The 26899-nt window shown below is 43.8% G+C and overlaps 1 protein-coding gene across 7 annotated transcripts in view; it reads right to left on the bottom strand.

The window, feature by feature from the left end:
- The window catches only part of NCOA1 (nuclear receptor coactivator 1), a 189642-nt gene that overhangs the window by 114373 nt on the left and 48370 nt on the right, over positions 1-26899 (bottom strand). For all 7 annotated transcript variants that reach the window (XM_062618550.1, XM_062618552.1, XM_062618555.1 and 4 more), the window contains exon 2: positions 17131-17299. The gene's annotated coding sequence lies outside the window, so the exon portion shown is untranslated. The remainder of the gene's footprint in view (positions 1-17130; positions 17300-26899) is intronic.

Here is a 26899-nt window from a genome sequence, read left to right as displayed (position 1 = left end):
CTCTGCCTTCAGAAAGAAACTGAAAATGTCCTTATTTAGTCACCCTTATGAGAAGCCAAGACTCCAGCCAAAATTCTACCCTTACAATAATAGAATCACAGAATGGTTTGGGTTGGAAGGGACCATAAAGTTCATCCAGTTTCAAACCCCTGCCACGGTCACAGACACATTCCACCACACCAGGTTGCTCCAAGCCCCGTCCAACCTGGCCTTCAACACTGCCAGGGATGGGGCAGCCACAGCTTCTCTGGCCAACCTGTGCCAGGGCCTCACCACCCTCACAGGGAACAACTTCTGCCTAAGAGCTCATCTCAATCTCTCTGTCAGGTTAAAGCCATTCCCCCTTGTCCTGTCCCTACAGGCCCTTGTCAAAAGCCCCTCTCCAGCTTTCTTGTGGGCCCCTTTAGGCACTGGAAGCTGCTCTAAGGTCTCCCCAGAGCCTTCTCTTCTCCAGGCTGAACAAGCCCAGCTCTCTCAGCCAGTCTACATAGCAGAGGTGCCCAAGGCCTCTGATCATATTTGCAGCCTTAAATATGTCCCCTTCTACCACCAAAAGCAGAGAAGTCCTTACCACTGTTTGCAGCATGCTTTGGAGCTCCATGGTGAAGAGCAAGCTTAAGACACGAATATCTTGGGTTATGAATCCATTGTTGATATTAAGACCTGGCACTACTGATACTGTTTTAGCACTCTACACAGAAATGCGCGTAAGCAGAGCAAATATTACATCAGCAAACACAGCACGTGCAAAGACAGGCTCCTCCTCTCCCAGCTTCTCCAGTGGTGTCCAGCAGCACTGGCTGGGGGTTACTTGGGTTAAACACCCGGTGCCCTAGCCAAGATTTAGTGCAGTGCAAATTGCCAAGCGGATGAGACAGGTGATCCCAAAGATGGAAACCAACAGCCTCACATGAATTCTTAATAAAGACACTTCCTCAGATATGTGCTTTGTAAAAACTAAACAACAGCAGCACCAAAAAAAGAGAGACTGCTCAATGTAACAACTGCTTTTGTTTTCAAGCTATTCAAGTTACTGAACTTTCAAGCACAGCTACAGGAAATGTGTTTTATAAGGTTGCCAGTGTGGAGCACTCCTGGTACCCGGCAGGATGCTCTGCTAGTCCAGGCTATCTGGGCTAACATTGTCATTTACTTCACATGGAAGTGCTGCATCCGAGCTGTGCTTATGGTACAGTAGATCAGCGTAGAAGGGACTGCATCCGAGCTGTGCTTATGGTACAGCAGATCAGCGTAGAAGGGACACTGGTCTTTTGAAATGTAATTAACAACCTGGATTTAATGTAGTTTCAGTGATGCACGCCAACAGACCCCACTTCATGAACAGGTTTTCCAAATATTATTCTCTTCACGCAAATATAGAAATGTCTCACATTTTCTTGACTGTTTATCCCCTTCTTGATTCATCCAGTGCACTGCATTTCCATCTGGATAGATTCACCAAACAATGCATTTCAGGTACATAAGGATTTTACAGGTCTTTCAGATTTCGTTCATTTTCCTTAGAGACCTGCCCCTAGAGTCAGCTCCAAACCCAGACCCAAAACCATGTATACATCTAAACACCACTTTCTGGTTTTGAAGGAAAAGCTTATACCATTTTGCACCTGCTCCCTAGGGAGAGAAAGTACCCAGCAAATGTGCTCAGGCAGCCTTTTAGCAATACATTTATCTAATACACAATTTCTCCCTTTTTTTTTTGCTTTACTGCAGCAAGACTGATCTGCTGCTTCGTTATATAATTTCTACTCACATTCTCCTTTAGGGTTTCTCCTTGAAGCAGGCTGCAGAGAGCTCAGGAGCTCTTCAACAAAGGCAGAGCTGCCTTAAGAAGCTTGCAAAAGTTCAGGAGGACCCGCTGGGAAATACTCCCCAAAACCATGTTGATTTGCAGAGAAAAATGAGACAGAGCTTTGTTTCATACCGCCTTTCCTTCGCATCACCTCCAAGCTGTATGGAAACACCACGAGCCATTTTGTTTCACGTGCATGTGAACGACTGACTTGACAGAATTGCCGCAGGCTGAAGTGCAGAGCCCCCTCGCTAAGCTAAAGCTAAAGCTAAAGCTAGAGTTAAGCGTAGCTAAAGCTAAATCAACAGTGTTTTGCACCTGCTTTGACCAGTGCCAGGCAGCAGGACCAGACCCGCATCCTCTGCAAGCACAAGTGCTGCAGGCACAGATGCAACCTGCCTCCCCAGCTGCTCATCCTTAGGTTTGCAAAAAAATCCCCAAAAGCATTAATAAAACCTAGTAGAATAAGGGTTAAGGCATTAAAAATATACTTGGGAAAAAAAATAGATAGAAAGATTTGTAATTAAGCCCAAAGAAATGGGACGGGGCAGCATCACAAACCATACCTTATTTCAAGGAACTGCTGGAAAATTATGCGTCCCCTGCCCTAAATACAGCGTGTGCATTAAAAAAAAAAAAATCAGACTGGTGATCAGATATATTTAAATGGGGAAAAAGAGCAAGCTCACAGCATGGAAATAGGTGTAAACGTGCCTCAAATCAAGTTAAAATGAATGTCTGTTGTAAACAGTAGGAGCACAAGTGCACATAGACAAATGCATGGAGGAAAGGGGGAAACCAGGAGGGGATCAGGGGAGTCCAGCTCCCTCATGGAGGGAATGTGAGGCCAAACTAATTAAAATGCACAGCCCTTGGAGAGTTTCAGGAGGAAAGCACTGAAGAAATAAGTCCAAACCGACATTATTAAATCACAGATATTAATAGTGGAAGAGAACCACAAGTATCTGGTCTGTTAAAATGGAGGGCAAGAAATGCTCAAGCCATTTCATGAAGCATTGTCGAGAAGAAACCACATTAAAATCCTTTATAGATGATACTCAACACTCTTTAAAGCTGTTTCTACAATAGGCAACTGCCTGAGAAAATACAGCAAAACGGCTGGGCTGCTCCATATAATGTGTTTGAAAAATAGGACATCCTTTGAAAGATCCCACTGAGGCGACAAAGGGCTGCGAGCCATAAGTAACCCAGTGTCACTTCTGTTGAATTCTCCCCCAAAATTCATCAGTGCAAAAATGCTCTAGAGAAATAACTTCTTGCTTTGGCCACTGGATCAGGAATGAATTCAACAGTTCCCAAAAGTACAAGAAAACACAAGCAGAAAACCCAGTCTTTTAAAGAAAACATCATCTGGGAAATAAAGGAGGGTGTGGGGAACCTACCTGCCTATAAATCCCTGGAATTTGGTATAAGGTCAAGTATCTATCAGCACAAATTGTTAGAACTGAAGGCCAGTTTACGTAACAAAACTTGTGCACATAACAAACACATTCTCTGTGCAACTGTAAATTCAGCGTTGCAAAAACATTTCTGCAGCAACACGCTGAAGCTGCCAGCAACGTTTTGTTTGAAAAGGGAAGATGAAACCCAGTGTAAGAACAACCAAAAAAAAAAAGTAACTGGCATTTATGAAACCATTAAGAGAGAGGGAAAAATTTGCCAGTTCACAATGATCTGTGAATGTGCATGGGGCTAAGTTTCAGGACCGCAAAACAGATGTGTGTGCAATTCCTGCAGCTGCACAAACAATACAGGCGAAGAAGACAGCTCCAGCACTCCAGCGTGAAGTTCAGAGTGGTGCAAGGATCCAGCTTATTTTATACCCATGCCATCACACTGTGATATAAGTAACAGCTTGATTTTCCCCTCCCTAATTAAAGCCTGTGAAAACAAAGCAATGAAAAGCCTCAGCTGCGGTACGGCTACTGCAGTGCTGGGAAGGCTGAGGCTGGGGATGCTGCTTTTAGGAGATGGCAACTATGTGACACCTGCGTAATCACAGATGAATCACAGTAATTGTATTAATATCAAAAATGCTTGACCTTGAGGGCTTTTAAGAAAAGAGGCTATTCGTCTCCTAGAGCTACAGGATGGTGTTGAAGATGCCAGAGAAGGACACAACAGCCGCCTCAGCAAAGGGCAATACCAGCCTGGGCAGTCAACCTGGGAGGTGACATCCATCCTCTGATGGAGAGTGTGGCAATACAGGCACACAAAAAAGATCTCTTATGAGCATCTGATGTGTTTCATGAAGTCATATACCTCTTACAAACAGAAGGAGGGAACTATTCTTGAGAAAAGCTGCACCACCAAAACCAAATATCATGGAGTGAACAGATAATTTAATTGACAAGTCTCACCCACATTATGCTCGTGTCAAGGCAATCAAGTCTTTTCCTTCCCTAAATTACTCTTAGAAATAATGAAGAATGAGGTTGTTATTAACACTTTTAATTTTTATTCTTCTCTTTAAAAACACAGCTTTCAAATGAGAACACATCAGGGGTGGACATCTCCTCCCAATGGAAAGTTCACTGCAACCACCTGCAACAGTCATAAGCAAGACAAATGGCTCTCACCAGGTCTCCTGTCAAGGAGGATGCCATTCTTACACAGTGAGCAGACATTTAGTTAGCTGTCATGAAATATTTATTAGTCTGCTGATGAGTTAATTAAAAATTTTAATAAGATTTCAGTACTTACTGAAATTATTTACCCCATGTACAGTCATGGTGTTGACAATAGATGGGTAAGTGGTGTATGAGTGATTTTATTTTTTTTAATGACTTACCCACTTGTCTGCAAATGCTCTAATCATTGCTAACAGCTGTAAAATTTATCTGTCCTTCATATTTAACATGTAAAAGAGTTGCTAGATTGCTTCTACTCTGTCATTCACCCATTATTATTCCATCAGTTCCAAAGACCACTGCAGCATCCCAAGCCCAGACATAGTGTACAGTAAATGACTGATGAAATACTTCACTATCAACACTCACATTAATAACAGCAGGGTGGAAAAGGTCTTCAGGTTAACTGCAGACCCTCGCAGGAAACAACAAGCAAACAACATCTAATTGTAAAGAAGTATTTTCATCTGCTGGAGAAATGAGGATGAGATAGGATTACCATTGTGTCACGCAGCAATGCCATTCTTCAAGGGATATTCATAAATAATACACTTACACAAAGTGGAAAAGCTTCCTCCCATTTTTACCTCAGTCAGGAGACTGCTGTGCAGCTGTATTTTCCCTCTAAAGATAGATGGAGTCCAGAGAAATATAGAGCAAAGGGAGCTCATTTGTGACATTATACTATTATATTTAAGGAAAAACCACTGCAGCTGTATCTGTATATCATCACTCTGACATGTGCTTGGGTTTCTAATTACTTACTTTCATGAATTAAAGACACAGGAGAGAGGGATTAAAGACGAGACTGCAGAATGTGAGGAGACAACAAATGTAAGAAATTTGGAGGAGTCTCCCATTCGAGTGAGCTGAGAGTCGGCAACATTCGGCAGTTTCGCTTCCCTCTCTGCTGCAGGGATCAAAGCAGGGAGAAATATTAATGCTCTGAAGTTATAAAGACGCATGAAAACCCTAATGAGCATTTTACACTGCAAATGTGTGAGCAGAGCTTCACTCAGTGCTATGCAAGGCACAAGCTGCAACACAATCAACTTTAAATGGCCTTCAATTTCTAAAGAGCTTAAAAGTGGCTGCCAGATGAAAAAGCACAGTAAAGCTGCTTGCTCCCATGTAGTATGGTATAGACGAAGGGATTTCTACTAGAAATTAATGTCATTAAATTCAACTGCTGACCATGTACATGACCACTAGCAATACCTTTATTTGTTTCCGAAGTGCGCCCTAAGGAGTTTCTCCCTGCCTTAGGTAAGGGCAAATCATGCCTGACAGATTCAGTGGCCTTCTATGGCAGAATGACAGTGTTAGTGGATAAGGCAAGAGCAACTGACATCATCGACCTGGACTTGTGCAAGGCATTTGACACCGTACTGCACAATATCCTTGTCTCTAAACTGGAAAAGCACAGATTCAACAGATGGACCACTCAGTTAAAGGAACTGGCTGGATGGCTGCACTCAAAGAGTTGTGGTAAATGGCTCAATGTCCAAGAGGAGATCAGTGAGGAGTAGCATTCCTCAGGGGAGCTGGAACTAGACACCTTTAAGGTCTCTTCCAAACTATTCTGTGATTCTGTGACAACAGTCATTCATGGACCTGGACTGGACTTCTTACAAATTTTAGTAAACTTCCATTTTTGTTGTTCACCAACTGCCAAGAGTAGGAAAACTGAAGTTGAGTCTTGGGACATCTCTGGTCCAACCTTCTCTGGGTTAGCTCTGGGGCATCTCCTCACGGTTTAAAAGTTTTTCCTTGGATCCATCTGAATCGCCCTTGTTCCACCTCCACTGAGCAGAATTCTACAGCTTACAACTCTCGTATATGAAGCTGTCAGTAACATCACTGGGTTCTGTTTTCATGTTTGTCAAGATCTGGGATGACCTTCCCTTGTACAAGAACATCCATTTCCTTTGCTGTTCTTTCATTTGTGCAATTATGGGGTTTGAATTGCCCATTCAGATTTTTACTGCCTTTATTCAGGAATGTTTGTTGAGTATTTTTCATTAAACTTTCCGCTTCAAGTATACAGTTTCACTTACTTTCAACTCTCTGGACTATTTACTATTCTGGCTGCAATAAATTTAAGGCTGCTTACATCAGAATTTTATTCCAATATCTTAATAAAAGATTTTCCCTTCATTTGCTACACATTCAGAGATATGCAGAAACCACTCAGCTGTATAAATCCAGTGCTAAAAGACATACCATCCATCTGATATTCCGTTACTTTGTTATTAAAATTGGCTAATTAGTTTGCCTTTCCCTCTTCACACTTGGGCTTAAGACAGTAGAGAATTTCCCTACAGATAAAATTGGTCCCTTCTTAACAACCCATTCACGCTTCTAAAAGGAATATGCTTTCTCCCAGGTGACATTTTGATACGAACTGTAACAAGCAACGGGGCAATTTTCCTTTGAATTTCATTTTAACTTCACCAAATATATTTTAATATACATTCTGCAGTTCATCTGTAGCTGGGATTGGTGACAGCTCCATTAAACAAATGTATGCCTTTCATTGTATAAAGAAACTCTGGGATAACAAGGTGGTGGAAGCATGGGTGGGGAGGGAAAGAACATTAAAGCTGAGGCTTTATCAACCTCATGAGGCTTCACTGAAATCTGCAAGGGGAGTCTAAGGTCTTTATGAAAATAAAAGAAAAAAAGCATCTATGAGGAGTTTGCTATATACTCCTGCATATTTAGGCCTATATATTCCTACTGCCTCATCCTCTTTGCAGCAGCTAACCTCTTTCCTAACTTGCAACTCCAGGAGGTAAGTAAACTCAAGGAGGAAAGGAAATGTTATAAATATATGAAATATAGGGTGAAAAAATCTCATTTTATGGGAAAACATCGCTTAGCTTTTCACCCAGAGAGACACTTTTGTTCACATGTATTAGCTACCTTGCTGCCACATACCTAGGCAGAGCCTCTCTGCACCCTCTCCCTCCTACTCCAGTGGGACATAGGGTGACACAGAAAATTTCTCTGCAGATGCTGAATTTCACCCGGAGTTGATAATTCTTACCAGCACCGTACTCTGAAGTTTTAAGCATCATTTGAGGTGTCTTGAGATGCTGGCATGTCAGGGAAGATGAGGACAGGATGCCACAGCGGAATGATGATCAAGGATGAGCAAAATTAAGATTTGCATTCCAAATCATGAGGATTTCATGGCTGTTGTGCTTCTAAAACTTTCTTGTAATGAAAATTATTTGCCTGTATTTCTACTATTGCAAATGACGCTGCTGTCTCTAGCTCACAACACTGACTTAATAGTAAATAATTTAAACCAATATTTGGGCAGAACTGCCAGGAAATACTTTAAATTTTGTCCTTTCCTGATGGCAGCAGTAATGTGTGCATGTGTTTTAACACATATACCTTAATTTTCAAACCACAGGAACCGCACAGCGATAGTTCTCTTTGTGAGAAGCAGAGCCATGTAATTAGCAAAACCTCCCTGGCACCATTGAAAGGTATTCACAACAACTTAGCACAGGAGTAGAAAACCACCAGAAAAATTCTTCTCATTTCTTGTCAGCCAAGCGCTAGCTTTGGGGTTTCATGTTTATCTCTTGCAAGTTTAACAGAAACAGATCTTACCACTCTCCTGAGTTATTGACAAGTGGTTACACAATTCCCACCAGCTCTAAAAAAAACGGTTTTAGTGATAACTGGAATATAAAAAAGCCTTCCCTAACTAAAAGCAAAAATGATTCTTACTAAGGGTTTAAGCCATTTAAAATCATCCTCTTTCAAAGACAAGATTAAAAGTAGGGAAACAAACAAAAAGGCAGTTCTGAGCAGGTTTATTTGTTGGTTTTGGAAAATCAAAGGACCTCCTTTTCAGATATCACACTGTGCTATGGTTTTCCCAGAAGCTGCTGTGAAGAGCAAGTCTGCCCAAGGCTTTAGATTGAAGGAGGGTAGGTTTAGACTGGACATAAAAAAAGATATTTTTTACTATGAGAGTGGAGAGACACTGGAACAGGTCACCCAGAGAAGCTGTGAATGCTCCACACATTCCTGGAAGTGATCAAGGTCAGGCTGGACAGGGCTCTGAGCAACCTGGTCTAGTGGAAGGTGTCCCTGCTCATGGCAGTGGGGTTGGAACTGGATGAGTTTTAAAGGTTCCTCCTGACCTAAAGTATTCTGTGATTCTCTGACTCCAATCCTGGTAACCTCTAGATCATCTTCTATGAACAAAAAAAAAAGGCAGAATTTCTCATACTTCTCTGGCTTACAGAGGCAGCGACCACAGCCATGGCTTGCAGGGAGAATAAGCAATTGCCAGTGTTTCACCTCCAGAGAGCTGACAGCCAATGGCAAGGCTGACACCAAAGAGGTGCTCTTGAGAAGGTCAGAGCAGTAGCTAATACAAACTGACAAAGAGGCACCAAAATAGCTAAAACAATAGAAGAAAGTAAACAGGCACCGATTTATCCACTTACATCCACAGGAAGGGCTTCTGCAGCAAATATTACATTAGGTAAAGAACACCAAATCATTAAGTCCCAAAAACTGACAGACTCACTTGAGTGAGGTTTTCAATTAAACAATACACCATCTTTGTGGCCCAGGAAATAGAAATTCCTCGAGGACAGCAAAGAACCCAGCAGACTAAAAAGCCATTAACACATCAGGGATCGTTTACTGTCCCGTTGGATGCTGATTACAATCCTGCTCAGACAAGATACAAACACATTTCTACCACATCTCCTCAGCAGAGCAAGAGCTACCTACATGGTGGGGCTGGAGAAAACATGAATTAAACTTCCACTGTTCAACAAATTGCCACAGACATGAGTTAATGGGTATAACCCACATTAATGTTGCAAACTAAAGGCAATGTTAAAATGATCACTGCAGAAGTGGCTGTGGCAGATTAAGATGCCCCCATTCCCAGGTTGTCTGTGGAGAATCCCACACTTGGCAGCCAAATTGTTCACGTGAGCACTTCTCACTTGCTTCAGCACAAGAAGCTTGGGTTGAAGAGCTGCTGGAGAGGGCTCAGCCCAGCCTGGAGGACTTGACTGCGCTGCTGGATGAACTCATGGAAGCCACCATCTTTGCCGTGTAGGTTGTGACCAGTGGTGGAGGGACGATTACGTTGGGTTACACGAGCATAGGCATCACCAGCAGAAATAAAGATGTCATTATCCCACTGTACTCAGTGCGTGTCAGGCCACACCTGGAACACTGTTTGCAGTTTTGGTCTCAATTTGGACTCAGCTGCTGAGGTGAGCAGCTCGAGAGAGGACGCCTTCAACACCGGAGCAGGGGGGAGATCAGCGTCCAGGAGCCTCAACTCAGAGCGACGAGAGACACCGAGGGAGCCTCAAGCCCTCCACGGGACCTGCCCAGGAGCCGGCAGCTCAGCTGACGGCAGCAGCTGACTCACAGGGGGCGGAGCCAGGAGCGGCGGCACCAGCCCTGGGTGGGTGAAAACCTGCCCCAGGGAGCGCGGCGAGGGAGTTTGTGCGGGACGGTGAGCGCTCGCCCTGTGACCAGGGCCCGGTCTGGGAGCTCTGCTCTGGCTGCCCCGGCGGTGGCCAGCGTAGGCACCCAGACAGAGCCGATGAGAGGGGAGGCTGCAGTGCAGAGCTCGGGGTGCAGAGAGTGCCTGCACCGGTCTGGTGAGGGGAGGGTGCCCAATGGGCAGGGCTGCACTCGGTGCTCCCTGGTGCGGGTCCTCCTGCAGCAGGGGCTGAGCTGCGGGATGCTGTTAATAGACTGCGAGATGTCAGGGAAGCTGAGAGGAAGCAGGAATGCTTGCTCCTGGCCCAAACTCTGCAGGGGCCTCAAGCGTCCCCTCTAGCTCATGAAGGAAAGAAGGAGGCCGTTAACCCGGGAAGCTGGGAATTAGTGACAAAAAAAAAACCAAACAACAAAAAACACAACAAAAAAAGGAGGAAAAGGACAACCAAAAGCAAGGGGCTTCCCTCTAAATCTGTTGTCCCCACGCAGAACCGCTTTGCTGTCCTGCAGGGGGCTAATGAGGAAATGCACTCCCACCAGAAACAGCCGGCTGGTGCCCTGGTAAAGAAGATCTCTACTGGTGCTGCCAACTACTACAACCGCTGCTGGCGGGTTGTAGTAGTAGGGGACTCTACACTGAAAGGGACAGAAGCACTCGTCTGCCGGCCAGACCCTGTCTCAAGGGAGGTGTGTTGCCTACCAGGGGCACGGATCAGGGATGTGGCAGAGAGGCTGCCTGCTCTAGTAAGTCTCACGGGCTATTACCCACTCCTGGTGATACATGTGGGTGCTAGGATATAGACAGTAGTAGCCTGGGGACCATAAAGAAGGACTACAGAGCCCTGGGGGAGGTGGTTAGGGGCTCTGGAGCTCAGGTGGTCTTTTCATCAGTTCTCCAGGGTACAGGGGAGGACCTAAAAAAAGCTAGGAGGATTGGCCAGGTTAATGAATGGTTAAAAGGGTGGTGTCATAGTCAGGGGTTTGGGTGTCTTGAACACTGGACCCAAGTTTGTAGGCCAGGTCTAGTGGGGGCTGGTGGAACTGGTCTGATAAAGAAGGGGAAGAGCAGTTTTGGTAGGAGGCTTGCCAGGCTGGTCAAGGAGGCTTTAAACTAGATGTGTTGGGGGAGGGGGGCATCATTCCATTCCAACACACCCAGCCAGTTGCCAGAACCTATAATAAATGCTCGGAGCAATGCAGATACATTCCAGCCGCTCCAGCCAATGAGCCGGCTTCATTTAGAGCTCGGCTCAGATGCCTCTATACAAATGCCTGTATCATGGGGAACAAACAAGAGGAATTAGAGATGTGTGCATGTCTATGGGGGAATGATGCCTATTATATCATTGGTACCACAGAAACATGGTGGGATGGCTCCTATGACTGGAGTGTTGGAATGGAAGGTTACAGGCTCTTTAGAAAGGACAGGCCCGGCAGGCGGGGAGGGGGAGTTGCCCTTTATATGTTAGGGATAGGCTGGAGAGTATGGAACTCTGTCTGGGGAGAGGTGATCAGTCAACAGAGTCTGTGGGTCAGGGTTAAGGGGAAAACAGCGATGGGAGACATTACTGTGGGGATCTGTTACAGACCTCCTGATCAAGAGGACTCTGTGGATGAAGCACTTTATAGACAGATAGGAAAAGCCTCACGCTCACAGGCCCTTGTTCTCATGGGTGACTTCAACCACCCTGACATCTGTTGGAAGGAGGGTACAGCCCGGCACAAGCAATCCAGGAGGTTCCTCGATTGTGTGGAAGACAACTTCCTTCTGCAAGTAATAGAGGAGCCAACAGGAGAGGTGCCATGCTTGACCTCGTGCTCACCAACAGGGAAGGGCTCGTTGGAAATGTGACGCTCCAGGGCAGCCTTGGATGCAGCGATCATGAGATGGTCAAATTCAAAATCCTCAGGACAGTGAGAAGAGCGTGCAGCAAGCTCACTGCCCTGGACTTCAGAAGAGCAGACTTTGGCCTCTTCAGGAACCTGCTTAGTAAGGTTCCATGAGATATAGCCCTAGAGGGCAGGGGGGCCCAAGACTCTTGGTTAATATTCAAGGATCACCTGCTACAAGCTCAGGAGTGTTGCATCCCAACTAGAAGGAAGTGCAACAGGAGGGCCAGGAGACCTCCTTGAATGGATAAGGAGCTCCTGAGGAAAATTCAATTGAAAAAAGAGGCTTATAATAAATGGAAGCAAGGACAGGCGGCCTGGGAAGAGTACAGGAATGTTGTCCAGGAAGCTAGGGACCAGGTTAGGAAAGCCAAGGCCCAGTTAGAATTAAACTTGGCTAGGGATGTTAAGGATAACAGGAAGGGATTCTACAGGTATGTAGCAAATAAAAAACAGACTAGGGAGAATGGAGGCCCCCTCAGGAAGCTCTCAGGAGAACTGGCTACACAGGATTTGGAGAAGGCTGAGGTTCTGAATGGCTTCTTTGCCTCGGTCTTCACTGGCAAAGGCTCTGACCAAACTACCCAAGTCTTGGAAGGCAGATGCAGGGACTGTGAGAATGAAGACCTTGTGCCCACTGTAGGAGAGGATCTGGTTTGAGACCATCTTAAAAACCTGAACATGCACAAGTCCATGGGACCTGAGGAAATCCAGTCCTGAAGGAGCTGGCAAATGAAGTTGCGAAGCCACTGGCCATCGTATTTGAAAAATCATGGCAGTCAGGTGAAGTTCCCGATGACTGGTAAAAGGGAAATACAACCCCCATTTTCAAGAAGGGGAAAATGGATGACCCAGGGAACTACAGACCAGTCAGTCTGCTGTACAAAAAAGATGTGGAGGGACTGGAGAGGGGTCAGAGAAGGGCCACAAAGATGATCCAAGCACTGGGCTGGCTGAGAGCTGGGCTTGTTCAGCCTGGAGAAGAGAAGGCTCAGGGGAGACCTTAACCCCATGTTCCAGTATTTAAAGGGTGGATAGAAAGAAAGCAGAGACTCCCTTTTTACAAGGAGTCACATGGAAAAGACATGGGGTGATGGGCGCAAGTTGCTCCAGGAGAGATTCTGGTTGGATACAAGAGGAAAATTTTTCACCATGAGAACAATCAGTCACTGGAATAATCTCCCCAGGGAAGTGGTGACTCCCCAGTGTTGGACACTGTTAAGATTTGGCTTGACAGGATGCTCAACAACCTAGTCTAGGTCATGCTTTGTCTAGAAAGGCTGGACAAGATGATCCTTGAGGTTCCTTCCAACCTGGGATTCTAGGATTCTATGATCTCAGACCCGGTCAGCTTTTCTGCAGCTGGTGTGTGATCACAGTCAAATAATTGGGCTGGATTTGCATAGAAATGTGAAAGCCTGAAGAAAAGGTGCATTTTCTTGAAATTTCTAGGAGGAGTGAGGCAAATGGATAGTTTGTTCCAAAAGATATGCAAAACTGCAATCTGGGTATTAAACCAAAGTAGCCAAAATAGATCAAATCAAAGCAACATTTAATGGAAGATGAGCAAATCTTTACTTAGACACTTTAATTTTTTGAAGGAGATAAGCACCAGAAGGTCTACACAATGGAAGAAGCACGTGTCTCAGATACTTCCTGTATAAATAAGGCTCACAATCTAACTGTCCTACTATAGGACTTACATATGGAAACAAGAGCATTTAATGGTATTTTTGGAAAAAAGGAACATAAAGAGCTCTCAGATGTGAAACTACAACCATCTCCCCTATCACAACAGTTCTTCCTTAATTTTACACAGAAAAGCCAGAGTCACCAGCAGACATCTGAAATCCCATCGACTGTTTTCTTCTCAAAATATGCTTGAAACCTTGTTTTTAGCACTGCGCAGGTGCCACAACATATAAACATCTAACAGAAATAGGTATTTCAACATCACACAAACAAGGACTGCAGCAGAATCAAACCACCAAATGAAAACAGAACAGGGGAGACTTGAACACCTTCAACAGGGTGAATGCTTGTAATAGAGACTTGTTTTGCTCCTGATGGCTGGCTCTAACATCTTCATGATGAATATGGAAAGAAACACAGGCCTCCACATGCTTATTCTAACTTTTCATCTAAAAAAAAAACACCCAACCAAAAACAAACCCCCAAAAGCCATAAAGACTCAATTCTTCAGTGTTTGTATTTGGCAACCTAAAAAGAGAAATACATCTCCTGCTCTTGTGGCTGCAGGCTGGCCAGCAGAATTACAAGATGCCTGACTTGAAGTTGTGATATTGCTGGTGGGTGTCCTCTGCAAAGCAGCTGAAGCTTCAGAAATCTCCCTGCATGTGGTCCATGGCAGCTGTCCTGTCCACTTTCAACCAGGCAACCTAGAGAGCCTTTTTTCAGTGGGCATGGTGGGGGTTCCTGGTTTCTCTGTGCTCTTTACTTTTTAAAAGCAAGGCTTCAGGAGTGCCCCAATGACTTTAATTCATACATGGCACAACAAGTCTAGGATTTCTTCTTCATAAGTCCCCAAAAGTGCTGTGTGCATCTTTGTCTTGATCAGCAGGACTCCATTTCAAACACATGGCTGAAACAACATCCCTCTCTAAAACTAACAAAAGAGGTGGAATGATTTAGAAGTACGGTGACTGCCAAGCCCATCAACTGTGTCCTTCCTAAGCCGCCAGCAGCCCCTGGGAAAAGGGAACGGCAAGGCAGAGGTTACCACTTCAAGGAAACTCACCTGTGGTAAATACATCTCAGGAGATACCATTTATGAAGTGTTGCAACACTTGAAAACACCGTTAACAGCAGGAAATGTATTTAAAGTGGAAGGAATACAATCATTAAGGCATAAAAAGGGAGTTTCAGCTCAACAAAGACCTAGGGCTAGGGTGGGGGAGGGAGCGTCTCAGCAGTTGCATTTACATTTTTTCATCTCAAAGCCCCATCACAGGATAAAGGGGATGGGAACTCAATCACAGCAACTGAATTACATGCCAAGCCAAAAAGTCCATTTGCTGGAGGAAAGAATGAAATTTGATAAGGCAGGTGGGGAAAAAAATAAGGAAATGCTGCTAGGTGCCAGGTGGGATGAAGGCAGGGCTCCCCCCAGCTTCCCCTACACAACTTCAGCCCATCAGTCCCCTAAATTAGGGGAAATCCAGAGCAGCCAAGGAGGCACCTCACCCTTGAAATTAATCTAGAACTCACTCTTCCTCCTCACAACGATATCCAATTTCATAGTTAAGAATTTAACCCTTTGCTTGCATCCATCAAGCTGCCTGACATTAAGAGATGTCTCATGTAAAGCCTGGCCAGTGCTGGGTTCAGGATTTGTACTGATTGTTTGGAGAGGACATGGGGAAAGAACTAAATAAAGAAGAAATGCTGTGTATAGCCCAGCCTGCTGCATGCTCCAGCCCAAGACCCTGGGTCTGCAAACTCCAACCTGGGCAGGTATTCATCCCACCTGGAAAGCAGAAGGTCAGCAGCAGGGAGAAACCACTGCCACCCTGCAAGATCACCTCTTCAGAAGCTGAAGCTGGTCAGAGAAAAAACTAAAGACATTTTAAGATTTGCAGGAGCTAAGATAATTTTGTTTGCATGTGATATGGCTTACCCGCTTCCAATCAAAGTGTAGCTGTTATATCCAGGGGGAAAGGTGATCTTTTTGCAGTGAAAAACCCTGAATCCCATTTATAAAGCAAAGCGCAGTTTAATAATTAACTCTGAGCAGCACTCCCAGCACTGGACTGGGGTTCTCCTAGTTTCTTACTACTAACAGGCAGCCCCCCCAGCTCTTCTCTGCCTGTACAACTCCAAGCTAACACTCAGGACAGCACACAGCAACGCAGAAGTGATATTATTTCCAAATTTTACAACCATGCCCAATTACTGCCATCATTTGGGCTAGAAATGAAAGATACCAAGGCAGAGAGCAAAGAGCCTTGCCCAAAAACACAGGGCAACCACTAGACAAACAGATCAGGGCATGGGGAAGGGGGGGGTGGCTCTCTAGCTACCACCATCTTAGGTGCCGATTATCTACCCTCTGCCCACCAAACAGATGAGGAGAGGACATGTAGAACAGGGTCACTGACATCTCCAAGCCACCACAGCAATCTTCCCACCACAATTCAGGGAAGCAGTCAACTGAAGGACACAACCCAGTGGCCAAAGCAGCCTATGGAGGATATACAGCACCAGTATCTTAATGGGACCAGTATTTACACCAAACTGAAGAGCATCATCATAGAAGGAAATGTCCCTCAATTCAGAGGGAAATATCCTATTTTCCATTGCACTGTAGCCAAAACCAGTTCCGACATACAAGTTTCTTGCAACACCAGCAATCTCACACAGGGAATTGTGATACAAGCCATATAAAATTTCATCAGACCAAACCAACTGTACATGTAATTAGGGCATGTCAGCTTCAAGTTGGTTTTCCAGTGGAATTAGCAGGGGTACAGGTCCTCCCCCCTCCTGTGTCCTCACGGTCCACATCAAGAAGTACTACTGGTCCTGATGGAGAGAGGCTGCAAATCTTGCAGCCGTGCAGTAGCTGCAGCAAACACATCACCCAGATGCTCCCTGTTTTACTATTTTATTCATTTCTAAATATATTCTACTGTCTTCCTGAGTTACCACTCCATTACAAGAATCTTCCTTTCAGATATTGCTGGCTGTGGTCAAACCACAGAAGTGTTCAAGTTGTTACATGCATCAGCTAGTAAGAGCTACCAGGATGCTGAGTACACACTTCTTGCTCTGGAAATTGTAGTAGCCCTTACCATAAAATATTTTGATTTCCTAAGTTTATGACTTTTAAAATTCTCTAGTTATGGACTCAATTCAGCTGATCAACACCATGAGCCAGCTTACAGCATAACACTGACTTACCAAAACCACGTATTATTCTTTAACACAAATCCCTTGCATACCATTCTGCCACTGCAGCAATTAACTATTCAGTTTTGCAAAACATATTGGGAAAGAGCAGTTGATTCAGGCAACAATTTCATCTTTATGAGCTTTTAAAACAACTCTTGTAGCTACATATGCAATGCAGACTGACTGCACATCTCATACAAAAACAACCCAAAGAATGCCAAGGACAGAGAAAAACAGTGACTTGTGCTTTCAGCAGTCTCAATAATTAATTCCGCATGAAGAGGTGCTCCAGTAAAAAACCACCTCCATGACAAGTTTAAACATTTTCTGCGAGAGGAAAGAAGAAAGAGAGACCTACAACCTTACCTCTGTCTTCCCAAGGTGAAAGATGGTTCATGGGAAAAACTGGACTCTTCAGTTAATTAAACAGCAAACCATCAGAATCCTAGAGCCTCAGCAAACACCAGCATCGACCTTCCATGGACAGTCTTCACATGAACTCTTCTGATAGGGGACCAGCACCAATTACTGAGTCCTGTGGAGAAGAAGACAGTTTGCTTGCATAATCTTTCATTTCAGTTTCTGAATTCTCATTCACACGATGGAATTTTCAGTGGTTTAACTAGAAAAACAACAAAATTGAAGTCAACTATTAATTCACAGCAGCAGCATTCATAGCTTGCTGCCCTTCTCAATACTATCAATTGCAAGGTATCTTCTTTATTTCATTGGAAAAGAACTCGTCAAGGTTCCTCAAGCTTTAAGCTACCTGGGGAAATAAAGTAAATGAAAGCTTAATGCTGTTTTTTTGTAAATTCTTCCCTCACTCTTTGCCAATGCCACTCCTAAGAAATAAAGATTACCCTCCAGAAAAACACAGCATGGATCGTGAAGCAAATCTGCCATAGTGAAACAGCATCTATGCAACGCAGGAGATAAAAACTAGCACCAGAAAATTACAGTCAGTGTTTACAGCCAACAGGCTGCAGACCACCACCGAACTCATAAAACTCAAAGATAACGAGATCCTTCCCTGCCTCACAAAGGCATGGATAGTAAATTGCTGTTGTTAAGCTAGAACCTTATCAAGGGGATTTCTCCAGTTCCTCCTTTTCCACAGACTCTCTGTATTACCTTTGATAAACAGGTAAGCTCTGGACCTGAGATAAGCATAACTATCTCTCTCCCAAAACACATATGCCATAAAAAGACACCAAGACTGCAGTATCATAGAATCATAGAATGGTCTGTGTTGGAAAGGACCTTAAAGACAATCCAATTCCACACCCCTGCCATGGGCAGGAACACGCCTTCCACTAGACCAGATTGCACTCTCTCTCCCTCACAGGTTACTAGGATTATTGGGTTAAATTTATACTGCTAAATTCCAGCATCTGAAGTTAGATGAGAGGAGTACCACCATGAATTCAAAACCTACTTGTCCCTATTGCTGCTCCTACTATTACAAAAGAAATTATTTACATGGATACGGTCATCAGTATACTGTCTAACTATTGTATCTGTCATTAGCAACACAAGACTCTTACAAATCAGTCTTTGCAATTTACTCATGAAAAATCACACAGGCAAAAGGAAGGAGAGAAACACAGACAGCAGCATTGTCTCCAAGGCACTGGTAAAGAGCAACTGTGGAAGTTTACAGATCCACATCTGAACCAAAAGGTACGACTAGAGCACATCCCGACAGGAGACAAGATGCCTGCCTCGTTAAGCATCCCTTTATTATACACACATGCACATAAATGAACACAAAAGATGCACAAACTTCTGTATTGCTCGAGCTTCCAGCCTGAAAGTTGCATTTTACCAGTAGCAGACAATCCTTTAATTTCTAAATAATATATATGTTATATATATGTAACATACATAAATATATATATTCAATACATACAATCTCTATAAAAAAGCAGGACCAGCTGCTTTCATTACCCCTACAGTAAATAGACCAAATAATGCTGAGGAGCATTAAAACCAGAACCACATAAATAATACTGGAAACTTTAAGAAGATTCCCAGGGCAAGGTGTCTCTGGGAGGGTTTAAGCTCCCAGAACTAAAAGGGAAAGATGCTCCTGCTTTAAAAAAAAATGAAATCTCTCTCCTCAACCTGGCTCTCATGAAAGTGAAAGCAGCAATCAGAAGAAAATGTATATACAGCAAAGAGAAGATGAAGTAAACCGTTGGTATATTAAAATGCACTCGAAATTATGTGAAACAGCAAGAGAAGCAACATACAATGAGACAAACCACAATACTCACAGGTTTGAGCGCATCAGGTTATAAAAATTATCTAGGAACAGCAAATCCCAGCAATGGCCGAGAGCTGTTACTGCACAGAAACAGAGCAACCACCAGCAGTATTATAGGAACGGCAGAAGAATGCAACAAATATTTCTGTTCATTAATTAAGAAAGAAACCAGATGGTGTAGTCGTGCCACAGGAAACATTTTCTATTCCAAACAGCAATGCAGGCAGATGTGAACTAACAGCTAACAGAGCTGGTCCTTTTTAAGTCCGGAGATCTACAACTGCATCCCAGGGGCTTTAAAAGAGCTGGACAGGAAAAACTCTGGATCATTTATCATAGCTTCCTGCAAGGGTTAACTTGGGAGGTTTGAGAGCATTGGAGGACATGCTGCTGTGTCAATATTTTAAATGCATGAGCACGATGACCAAGCTAACTACAGGCTATCAGTCGAGCTCACATCCTAGGGAGAAAAGGAAAATGCTGGTATAAAATCTAATTAGGAATTCTATGAAGTAAATAACTGATGACTATCGACACACAGCTCTTAAATCAATTGTACGTGTTTTTTATTAAGACTACAAGATTGGCTGCAAACTGTAAGAGCCCTGATGCAACATACTCAGAACTCAGTAAATCATTTAACTTTGCAAAGTATGATTTCTCAAGTAACTGGAATTACATTACATAAGTTGGAATATATTAAACAGATTAATAATTGGCCAAGCAACAAGTCACAAAACATAACTAGACCATCATTAATCACGTGCTCATACAGAAATCCCAGAAGGAACAGCTCTCGTGCCTACATTACTCATCCCCCTGCAACCCATGAGCAAAAGCCACCACAACTCAGAATCAGGCTGACTCCTAAAGCTGCAGTTAGTGAAGCACACGAGGTACAGACCCCTTACCAACATGACTACAAGCAAAGACCTTGCATGTTTTTACCACCAAACACAAACTTGCATTTGGGAAGAGGAACCCTCCCCAATCCAGATGAGATGTGACACACCAGCAGCCTCTGAAGCCAGCGGCAGCCTGCTCAGTGCAAGAACAAGGGGGCAAGAAATGAAAGTAGCAGGTGGTGAGTCCAAAACCAAACCAGAGACAGCAGTTTCTTCACATATGACCCCTTTAAGCGGTTTAGCCCTTGCTGCAGGATGTTGTGCACGCTAAACATCTGCGTGAACTCAAGGGAATACCTGCCATGTCACAGAGCAGATACCCACAATGGTTACTAATAAAATGCACATCATCTCTGGCTGGGAAAGTCCTGGAGATGTTGAAAGATCAGAGGGTGGAAAGTTAGGAGAGTGTCTGCCCAGTTCTCGTATCCTTCTGGAGGCTCCACAGGGCACAGATCCATCACCACTATGTTTATAGTCTCATAGTGTAGAGGATACTGTACTGTGGAAAAGACCTCAGTGGTGATGGACCACCAACTACACATGGCTTCCCCATGCAGCTTCCTTTGGCATCAGCACTACAGGGTCCACATGCATGAAAAAAAAATCCTGAGTGTTGGAAGCTCAACACTATTTCAAATACAACTCCAGGAGGTCCTAGAGCAGTGCAGGTGACCATATGAGGTACTAATAACAACCTCTCCTCTTCCACAGAGGATAAAGCTGTGGCTTCTGAACCACAGGCAGCCCCAGAGTCACCCCGGACTGCAGCGCAGTCACACGAGAAGTAGTGGGGTGATGCCATCCAAGGGTCATCGGATGATCTGAGCACAGATCACCACAAACATTGACACACAGGTCGATGACCTATGATCATCACAGATCAGCAGAAGAAAGCAGGTTTGAAAGGCAGAGAGAAATATGTACCTCATTTAGACAGCACCAAAGATCTTAATAACAATCATCATCATCACGACCATCATCATCATCTCAAGCACAAATACAGGCTGGGTAAAGACTGGATTGAGAGCAGCCCTGAGGAGAAGGACTTGGGGGTGTTGGTTGACAAGAAGCTCACCATGACCCAGCAGTTTGCGCTTAAGCCCAGAAACCAACCGTGTCCTGGGCTGCATCACCAGCAGTGTGACCAGCAGGTCGAAGGAGGGGATTCTCCCCCCTCTACTCCCCTCTTGTGAGAGCCCCCACTGCAGTCCCGCATCCAGTTCTGGGGCCCCAACATGAGAAGGATGTGGAGGTGTTGGAGTGAGTCCAGAGGAGGCCACAAAGATGCTCCAAAGGCTGCAGCACCTCTGCTATGGAGCCAGGCTGAGAAAGCTGGGCTTGTTCAGCCTAGGAAAGAGCTGGAACCAGATGAGCTTTAAGGTTCTTTCCAACCCAAACCATTCTATGATTCCAGACATAATTCCCTGACAGAACCATTCCATTCAAACATGTTCTTCCATGCCTCACATGCTTTCTTGTTTTCAACCATATGAAGATTTTGCTAAGCTTTCCCAGGTCATTACTATGCACCTGGTCTGCTGACCACTACCAGCAATTCATAGATCACAGTAAAAAGCTAAAGGAGCTGGATCTTGGCCTTTCTTTCCCAAACATAATACCTTGAGGCAATAATAAAAGATGCTTTACAAGTGCACAAGCTTTCAGTTTAAGATGTAAAGAGATATGGAAGACAGGTAAAAGAATTAAGTATCCATAGATTATACACCAACAGCCGACGATACTTTTTCCTTTCATAAGAAAGCCCTTTAATTAGTAAGAAAATGCACTTATAAACATGCAACGTAAAAAAAAAAAAGCCCTTTCAATAAAACTTGCACTGACTGGTGACCTTTCCTCTTTTTTTTTCCCAAATCATGTATTCACCAGTTTTTGCTTAAACTATTGACAGCTTTCACTGAATGGTTTGAAGTGATTTGGTTTAGGTGTGTCCATGTTTTTCCCTCCAAACCCATCACAGCTGGGTTGTTCTATGCAAAGCACAAAGAAGAAATATCCCATCCAAGTCAATGGATTGGATCCTGGTTTTAAACAGTTGAAGCTAAGGGCAAGAATGGGTTATCCACAGTCTTCGTAAGCATATCCTCTGAAGCTGCTCTGAGCAAAATTCATACCAGATGACCTCCTGACACCCCTTCCATCTAAACCATCCTGCATGAAGTAGAGCAGATTCAGTGCATCAAAAGTTCTCCTTATCTTATAAAGATTTATTCAAACACACACAGGAGAGCCTTGCTGAATCCATCTGCCTTTCCATCTGAACGCCTGCTTTGAAAGTCTACTAATCAGTTGAAAAATGAGTGGAGAGTATAAAGAAGCTAAAATCTAGCATCGTGTTTCACAGAATCATGGAACAGTTTGGGTTGGAAGGGACCTTAAATATCATGCAGTTCCAACCCCCTGCCATGGGCAGGGACACCTTCTACTAGACCAGGTTGCTGCACGCCCCGTCCAACCTGGCCTTGAACACTGCCAGGGATGGGGCAGCCACAGCTTCTCTGGGACAACCTGTGCCAGGGCCTCACTACTGTCATAGTGAAGAATTTCTTCTCAAGGTCAACTGCTAGTACATTTTTCAGTAAAATATACCCACTAAACCATTTCAGACATTCCAGAAACCAGAAGAAACAAATTCCTGTCCTCCTTCATCCAAGCTAAATCTCACCCAAAACCTTTCATCTTTAGCCTACAAGATTTTGCAGTCCGTTGAGGTCATGTGCTTTCTACTGCATCTTCAGCCACATAGGGCTTTGCAAGTGAGTTCTCACACAGCCTGCGATAAACTAACACCACAGCACCTTTGAAGTGGTCATCATTTAGCATGTGAAACAACCATCTTTCAATACGTCCCTTGTTCTATTTTACTTAAGGCTCTAAATACTTTATCAGTGACTGCTGAATAACAAAACACATGAACAAGCGTCCACCCTGAAGGCAGGACCAGAAAGCAGCCCTGCTCTCCTCATTTGAGTGGGCTCCAGACCCACAACATGAAGACAACATGGCTCTGAGTTTGTCCAACTTCATTCCATGCTGCAACCATAGGTTCCTCTCTTGTCTTTCCACCACAACACTTTGTTCCATTGGAACAGGTTGCCCAGAGAAGCTGTGGCTGCCCCATCCCTGGCAGTGTTCAAGGCCAGGTTGGACAGGGCTTGAAACAACCTGGTCTAGTGGAAGGTGTCCCTGCCTGTGGCAGGCAAGTTGGAACTGGATGATATTTAATGTCACTTTCAACCCAGATCATTCTGTGAATCTATGATTCAGGCAACTCTTTCAAGGCAATACTAATTCTCACTCCATTTTCCCTTTAAATTTGATTTTGTTTAATAACTTACACACAATTTTGGCCATCTGGAAAGCCTGTTCTTCTCCTTAACTACTTTTTCATGTACTACTGCCTGATTTATACCCAATACCAAATAAGAGTTGCTGGAGATAAAAAAGAGAAAAGCCGTTTTGCAAGAGGGCTAAATCCGTTTGCCAGTTAACTGATGCAAATTAAAAGGTCAGAAAAACAATCACTGTATTTGGAAAGAATAACTTTACACAACTAAGACCTCAACAGAAAAAAAAAAAAAAAAAAGAAGTATTAACTTTGTTCCAGTAAAGCAAGTTGTCTTATCTACCCATGAGGAAGTTTAATAAACAGCTTTCTGTACTTCTAAGGTTTTGAACATGTGCCAGGTTTTGCAGGGATCTCACTCATCCTAGATGAAGCTGCAGGGCTTTAACTGAAAAGCAGAAAGTGTCAAATATGTTTTAAAAAACATCTGAAGGAGAAATTGATTGGGTTTGTTCAGTTACCTGATCGATAGCAACAGACAACGCTAATACTCAAGTCACATCTGCAAATTGCTCCTACCACTACTGACCAAGGCCAGTGAAATAACCTGCCAGCTCCCACAGCCCAAGATAGTCCCATCAGCCCCTGGAAAGGCTCGTTATGGAGCCCAGGTTAGGAGCCCTACCAGACTTGCTAACTTGAGGCAAGGGCAACTCTGGGTGCTAATAGAGGCTCGTAGGCAGTGCTTCCAAGGCAAGGAAAGGTGAAGAAATAACTCCAAGGTTGGAGCAAAGCAGCCACAAAAGCATTTTAGGGACTACCACTCAAGTCTTCTCGTCTTGACAGGCTGTTCAGCAGTCATTCTTGGGAATATCTGAAGGACTGAAGAGACCAGGCTGAGTTTCACTGCCACATAATTCAGGTTTTTCCCAGTTGAGAGATAAGCAATGAGGAGAAGCTGAGATGGAGGGCTGTTGAGTCCCTAAAACCCAACTATCTCCAGGTGACACACAAGGAAGAGAAGAGCTCAACAGAAAGGAAAAGCTGTATTTATGTATGTAACACCACTTATAAGAGAATTGTTTTGGAGACCTGCTGAAAGAAATCTCATATGTCCATGAATGCTCAACCTGTCGCACATCTCCTACAACATCACTGCCTGTTCTTCATTCACCTGTATCATCACAACACAAAGCCCAGAGGTCCCAATTTTGATATTTATGCCGTCACAATAGCACTTTGCTGGACCACTTAAGGAGCTTCAGGCGGTGGAAATCACACAAGCCAAAACCTCTCCCTTGCCATGACTTGGCCATCATCAGCTCTGGGGAACACTGAACTGATGCAGGCTCCCGCAAAGAGAATAAACCTGAAAGCTCTTTAGCAGATGACACTTTCCAAGAGAGCTTTAGCCATCCCACCACAGCACATGCAAGCAGGACTCCTGGTTTGCATCCCGAAAGCAGAAGTGTACTTTAAGGGGAGAAAAAAAAAATCCCGAATCAAAACCTGAAACATTTTTCTATCCCCACACAACCCAGCTCCCCAGGTACCCACTAACTACATTTTGCCAAATTACTCCATAGCTTGTTCCTAGCCAAAGGAATCATTAGATTTATGTCCAGAAACTCTCAAGTCATTAACAACCTTAACTGCACACATTATATTAGTTTTTAATAACTTCCTGATATAGATTAGATCCAACATTTTTCCTCCCTCACTGGCTGAACGTGAACTGCACAAACACAATAATTTCTGGAACAGAATCCACATTCTCAGAATATTCGGTTTCTCTCATCAGGGTAAATTTGGTTTCAAGCCAAACAACATATAAATAATTATTTACACAGCTCAGTACTCCTGCAGTGCTCAGGTTTCTTTTCTTCCAGCACCTCACAGTTATCTTAAGAAGTGTCTACCATCATTTGCAAACTATTTTGTCAGGCTGATGCCAAAGGGTGATAACTGCTTGCTTGCTCGATGTCAGCTCCTTGGAAAGGCTGAAATTGCATGATGTTTCCAAAGGACTATATTTGAAGTTATCTCTGAGTAATCTAGGAGAGATGATCTGGTACAGAAGAGAGTAACTGGTTTGAAGAGCTGTGCAAATGCTAATTCTTCAGGCTGGAAAGAAGATGCATCTTTGAAGGTGGAATTTAAGCTGTCACAGGTTCCCTGTTCCAACAAACCCAGCTCCTACAACACTTTAAAAATAAACCCCTAATCTGAGACCTCCTGCAAAGAACAATCTTGATTTTAGGAACACGAAACTGACTTTTAATTCTTTCCTACTTTTTTTTTTGCCTCTCTACTCAATGCCAGTGACAATGATTAAACAATGACAAATGGGTTTATATAGGTACCATCATGAAACAATCTGCTGTCCAAGTAAACCATAAGTGATGCACAAAAATGCTCATGCAGCAAGCAATGCACAGACACTGGTGGCCTCAAACCCTTCACGATCACTTGAACAGCTGCACACTGGATTACAAGTACGTGGTACAGTACTTTAAACTGTTTACTTTCTTACTGTCCATCATTAAAATGGGCTAAACAACAAGCACCAGCAGTTTGGGACAGATGTTCTAGTCTTGTTTTCCTCCACAACAAAATGTAATTTAAAAAGACTATAAGAGAAAGTTTAATAAATAAAATATATAAAGGATATTGCATATAAAATTACAGAGTTCAAAACTTCTCATTAGAATACTAACACAGAGAAGGTGTACCAGAGTCCAACTTTGACATTAAATCCTGTCTGGACTTCCAGCACTTAATTATCCTTGTCTTACATTTTTAACACTAAAGATGCTCTGATGTCCTGGCATCGTAACAATGATGGGGCAGGCATTAGACATTGTGAAATCTAATTCTCTTGATTTCAGTGAACTTAGAATTTCAGCTACATTAGACCTCACATATAATTTCACAAGTCATGCTGAGTCAAGAGGGCTGGAGCACCTCTGCTATGGAGACAGGCTGAGAGAGCTGGGCTTGCTCAGCCTGGAGAAGAGAAGGCTCTGCAGAGACCTTAGAGCAGTTTCCACTGCCTAAACAGGCCAACAAGAAAGCTGGAGAGGGGCTTTTGACAAGGGCCTGTAGGGACAGGACAAGGGGAATGGCTTTAACCTGACAGAGGGGAGATTGAGATGAGATCTTAGGAAGAAGTTCTTGGCTGTGAAGGTGCTGAAGCCCTGGCACAGGTTGCTTGGAGAACCTGTGGCTGCCCCATCCCTGGCAGTGTTGAAGGCCAGGCTGCATGGAGCTTTGAGCAACCTGGTCTAGTGGAAGACGACCCTGCCCATGGCAGGAGGGTTGGAACTAGATGAACTTTAAGGTCCCTTCCAAACCAAACCATTCTGTGATTATATGATTCCAGGCTTGGCAGCAAGCATAAGATGAAGATGCAAAGTACTCTGCATCATCACACATACACAGCTCTAATAAAAATGCCACTGTCCTCAGGCCCTATGATTTCAGATCTGTATCTCATCACCTTTATTGAATCCAAGTTCATTATATCTAGAAGCAATTTAGAAGTTTCTGAGAAGCTGACTCAATAGGTTTTTTTAAAAAGGAAAGCTAATAATTTTAGGATGTTCTTTAATGCTTATTGCCTTAATGATTAAATCAATTGGGCCAATGAAGGGG

This window comes from Pezoporus occidentalis, unplaced genomic scaffold, assembly GCF_034315485.1.
Source record: "Pezoporus occidentalis ecotype Australia unplaced genomic scaffold, CSIRO_AGI_Poc_V1 ctg201, whole genome shotgun sequence".
In the NCBI taxonomy this organism is placed as follows: Eukaryota; Metazoa; Chordata; class Aves; order Psittaciformes; family Psittacidae; genus Pezoporus; species Pezoporus occidentalis.
This window is presented reverse-complemented; position numbering and strand designations above follow the sequence as displayed.